Source organism: Phocoena phocoena, chromosome 5 (genome assembly GCF_963924675.1).
Source record: "Phocoena phocoena chromosome 5, mPhoPho1.1, whole genome shotgun sequence".
NCBI lineage: Eukaryota > Metazoa > Chordata > Mammalia > Artiodactyla > Phocoenidae > Phocoena > Phocoena phocoena.
This window is the reverse complement of record NC_089223.1, coordinates 56158346-56163395: the sequence shown is the minus strand read 5'-3', so window position 1 is coordinate 56163395 and position 5050 is coordinate 56158346. Positions and strand designations below refer to the sequence as shown.

The following is a 5050-nucleotide window of genomic DNA, read 5'->3' as shown; positions in this document are numbered from 1 at the left end:
GATGAAATTCCACATAGAAATAAGAAACCCATTGAGAGGAGAAGCTTCATACAGTATGTACAGTTTGGAACTGTTCAAGTATAGTTTCTTTGTAAAAAGTGCTACAATAACAAACCACATGTAAAGAGTTGTTAGTAGAGAAACAGTAAGACAAACTTCTACCAGACATAGTACACAACAAACAAGTTTATGCCTCAGATGTACAATCTAAAAGTTGAAGGTCCCAGCAGTGCCATCCTGAACTTGGAATGTATACCCTTCAGAGGTAGTTTCTGGCACAACATTTTGATCTTCCTCTTCCTCCACAGAGAAATACTTCTCAATCAAGTTTAATGAAGCTTTGTACACAGACTCATTTTCATGGTTTTGTAGAGCTTCAATTTTGTCCAAACCTCCACATTCTTCAATGCTTATACTAAGTTTCTCAGTTTCACCTAGTTTCTCAGCAGTCTGAGAGATATTTGAGATGGCATCCAGAATAACCAGAATAATTGTAGTGTCTTTTGCAGTTAGGAGGTTCATCAATGGTTCTATTATGCCACAATGAACAAGGTATACGATCTGCTCAACTGTTCCACCGCTTGTGTAGTTGGTCACAGCCCATACAGCTTCCTTTTGTGTCCTAAAGTCGGCCTTAGAGAGAACACCAACAAGGAATGGGACTAATCCATGATTTACAACTTGATGTATCTGGTCCTGGTGGCCAGCCATGATGTTTGACATTGTCCACATAGCTTCCTTCTGAATATTAGTTTTGGAGTTTGTTAGCAGGCTGGGAAAGATGGCAAGTACTCCTGCATCTATTACAACCTGAGTCTGTTCATCTGTCCCAGTGACAATAGTCCCTATGGCTCTTAGCACGAGAGTCATAATTAGCAATTCAGTAGCTCCTGAAAGCTTCACAAGTTGGGGTACAACCCCAGTTTTCACAACCATTTCAATCCATTCATTTGGACCATCAGTAAGGTAGGAAATAGCCCAGCAGGCACCAGCTAAAACTTCTGGATCATCGTGATGCAGGAGACGAACTAAAGTAAGAAGAATTTGCTCAACAACATCTAAGGGGGGGGGGGGGTGCAGGATTCTTTTTGCGACAAAGATTTGAAAGTGTCCAGGTAAGATTACGTAAGTAACCACATGCTAAAGATGACAAGTCAGGAACCGCCAAAAGTGCCAACAGTGGGTCAACTGCACCGTGCTTGATAACCAAGTCTTGGAAGACCACGCCATCACCTGCAATGTTTCCTAGAGCCCATACAGCTTGTTCACTGATGTGAGCGTGGGGAGATGCCGACAGGGAAATGAATGCTGGGATAACACCTCCATCTACCACAGCCTTGGTCTGTTCTGATGTCGCAGAAGCAATGTTAGTGAGGGCCCAAGCAGATTCAAACTGAATGGGACTACAATCAGCTCTGTCCAAGAAGGACACAAATTTTGGAATCAAACCAGCCCGGATTATGCTGACTATAGGGGGCTGTTTTTCCCTGGAAAGCAGTTTCCTAGCAGCTTGAGTAGCTTGGAGCTGGCTTTCCAAATTGTTGCTATTTATGCCTTTGACAATGTCATCAACAGACCGATTTACAGTGCCCTGGTTGTTGCGGTTTTCCTGCAGTGGAAAGCAGCATCATCTGGAAAAGAGCTGACATTTCTCCTTTTCAGCATCTGGTCACCCTTCTTAGCTTTCCTGAGCTCCACATTAACTTCTATTTGGCGCCGCCTCATTTCTGGACTGTCTTTCCCCTTGTTCTTGAATCTGTTAAGGTGGGCAGATGGTGAATTAGCATTCTCATTGGTTGACATCGTTATGAGACAAAGGGAGAAAGCTACACAGCCGGCTCAAGCTTCCACAGGAGGTGGTGCAGGGCGCACAGGCTACGGATCAACTGCGCTCAAAACGTCCACCATGGTCGGCCTGAGGACGGTGTCTTGGCTATTTTAAATAGTGCTGCTATGAATACTGAGGTTCATATATCTTTTCTAATTATGGTTTTCTCTGGATATATTCCCAGGAGTGGGATTGCTGGATCATATGGCAGTTCAATTTTTAGTGTTTTAAGGAACCTCCATACTGTTCTCCCTGATGGTTGTACCAATTTTCATTCCCACCAACAATGTAGGAGGGCTCCCTTTGCTCCACACCCTCTCCAGCATTTATTCTTTGTAGACTTTTTGATGATGGCCATTCTGACCAGTGTGAATACCTCATTGTAGTTTTCATTTGCATTTCTCAGATAATTAGTGATGCTGAGCATTTTTCATGTGCTTTTTAGTTACCTGTATGTCTTCTTTGGAGAAATGTCCATTTAGATCTTCTGTCCATTTATAGGTTGGGTTGCTTGGTTTTTTTGACATACAGCTGCATGAGCTGTTTGTATATTTTGGAAATTTATCCCTTGGTCACTTTGTTTGCAAATATTTTCTCCCATTCTGTGGGTTGTCTTTTCATTTTGTTTATGATTTCCTTTGCTATGCAGAAGCTTTTAAATTTATTTAGGTCCCATTTGTTCATTTTTGTTTTTATTTTCATTACTCTAGGAGGTGGATCAAAAAAGATAATACTGTGATTTATGTCAAAGAGTGTTCTGCCTGAGTTTTTCTCTAAGAGTTTATAATGTCTGGCCTTATATTTAGGTCTTTGGTCCATTTCAAGTTTATTTTTGTGCATGGTGTTAGTGTTCTAATTTTAATTTTTTACATGTAGCTGTCCAGTTTTCCCAGCACCGCTTACTGAAGATACTCTCTTTTCTCCATTGTGTATTCTTGCCTCCTTTGTTGTAGATTAGTTAAACATAGAAAGGAAAAATATATTATAATACTCAACAAAAGAAATACTCATTTTAGATTTCAACAGAAAGTCATCCGTATTTTTTAGTTAATGAGTAAAACCATTTGTATATGTAAACTTCTTCACATTTTTTTAACATCTTTATTGGAGTATAATTGCTTTAAAATGGTATGTTAGTTTCTGCTTTATAACAAAGTGAATCAGCTATACATATACATATATCCCCATATCTCCTCCCTCTAGCGTCTCCATCCACCCTCCCTATCCCACGCCTCTACATGGTCACAAAGCACTGAGCTGATCTCCCTGTGCTATGCAGCTGCTTCCCAGTAGCTATCTATTTTACGTTTGGTAGTGTATATATGTCCATGCCACTCTCTCACTTTGTCCCAGCTTACCCTTCCCCTTCCCCGTATCCTCAAGTCCATTCTCTAGTAGGTCTGCATCTTTATTACCGTATTACCCCTAGGTTCTTCATGACCATTTTTTCTTTTTTTTTAGATTCCACATATGTGTGTTAGCATATGGTATTTGTTTTTCTCTTCTGAATTACTTCACTCTGAATGACAGTCTCTAGGTCCATCCACATCACTACAAATAACTCAGTTTCGTTCCTTTTTATGGCTAAGTAATATTCCATTGTATATATGTGCCACATCTTCTTTATCCATTCATCTGTTGATGGACACTTAGGTTGCTTCCATGTCCTGGCTACTGTAAATAGAGCTGCAATGAACATTTTGGTACATGACTCTTTTTGAATTATGGTTTTCTCAGGGTATGTGCCCAGTAGTGGGATTGCCAGGTCATATGGTAGTTCTATTTTTAGTATTTTAATGAACCTCCATACTGTTTTCCATAGTGGCTGTATCAATTTACATTCCCAACAATAGTGCAAGAGGGATCCCTTTTCTCCACACCCACTCCAGCATTTATTGTTTGTACATTTTTTGATGATGGCCGTTCTGACTGGTGTGAGATGATACCTCATTGTAGTTTTGATTTGCATTTCTCTAATGATTAATGATGTTGAGCATTCTTTTATGTGTTTGCTGGCAATCTGTATATCTTCTTTGGAGAAATGTCTATTTAGGTCTTCTGCCCATTTTTGGATTGGGTTGTTTGTTTTTTTGATATTGAGCTGCATGAGCTGCTGGTAAATTTTGGAGATTAATCCTTTGTCAGTTGCTTTGTTTGCAAATATTTTCTCCCATTCTGAGGGCTGTCTTTTTGTCTTGTTTATGGTTTGCTTTGCTGTGCAAAAGCTTTTGAGTTACATTAGGTCCCATTTGTTTATTTTTGTTTTTATTTCCATTTCTCGAAGAGGTGGCTGAAAAAGGATCTTGCTGTGATTTATGTCATAGAGTGTTCTGCCTATGTTTTCCTCTAAGGGTTTGATGGTGTCTGGCCTTACATGTAGGTCTTTAATCCATTTTGAGTTTATTTTTGTGTATGGTGTTAGGGAGTGTTCTAATTTCATTCTTTTACATGTAGCTGTCCAGTTTTCCCAGCACCACTTATTGAAGAGGCTGTCTTTTCTCCATTGTATATTCTTGCCTCCTTTATCAAAGATGAGGTGACCATGTGTGTGTGGGTTTATCTCTTGGCTTTCTATCCTGTTCCATTGATATATATTTCTGTTTCTGTTCCAGTGTCTTGATTACTGTAGCTTTGTAGTATAGTCTGAAGTCTGGCAACCTGATTCCTCCAGCTCTGTTTTTTGTTCTCAAGATAGCTTTGGCTATTTGGGGTCTTTTGTGCACCATACAAATTGTGAAAAATTTTGTGCTAGTTCTGTGAAAAATGTCAGTGGTAGTTTGATAGGGATTGCATTGAATCTGTAGATTGCTTTGGGTAGTAGAGTCATTTTCACAATGTTGATTCTTCCAATCCAAGAACATGGTATATCTCTCCATCTATTTATATCATCTTAAATTTCTTTCATCAGTGTCTTATAATTTTCTGCATACAGGTATTTAGTCTCCTTAGGTAGGTTTATTCCTAGGTATTTTATTCCTTCTGTTGCAATGGTAAATTTAAGTGTTTTCTTAATTTCACTTTCAGATTTTTCATCATTAGTGTATAAGAATGCAAGAGATTTCTGTGCATTAATTTTGTATCCTGCTACATTACCAAATTCATTGATTAGCTCTAGTAGTTTTCTGGTAGCATCTTTAGGATTCTCTACGTATAGTATCATGTCATCTGCAAACAGTGACAGCTTTACTTCTTCTTTTCCAATTTGGATCCCTTTTATTTCTT

General features: G+C 39.0%; 1 pseudogene; it reads right to left on the bottom strand.

Annotated features, from left to right (window-relative positions):
• Window positions 1-207: 207 nt before the first annotated feature.
• Window positions 208-1803, bottom strand: LOC136123669 (importin subunit alpha-1 pseudogene; annotated as a pseudogene).
• Between the last annotated feature and the right edge of the window lie 3247 nt (window positions 1804-5050).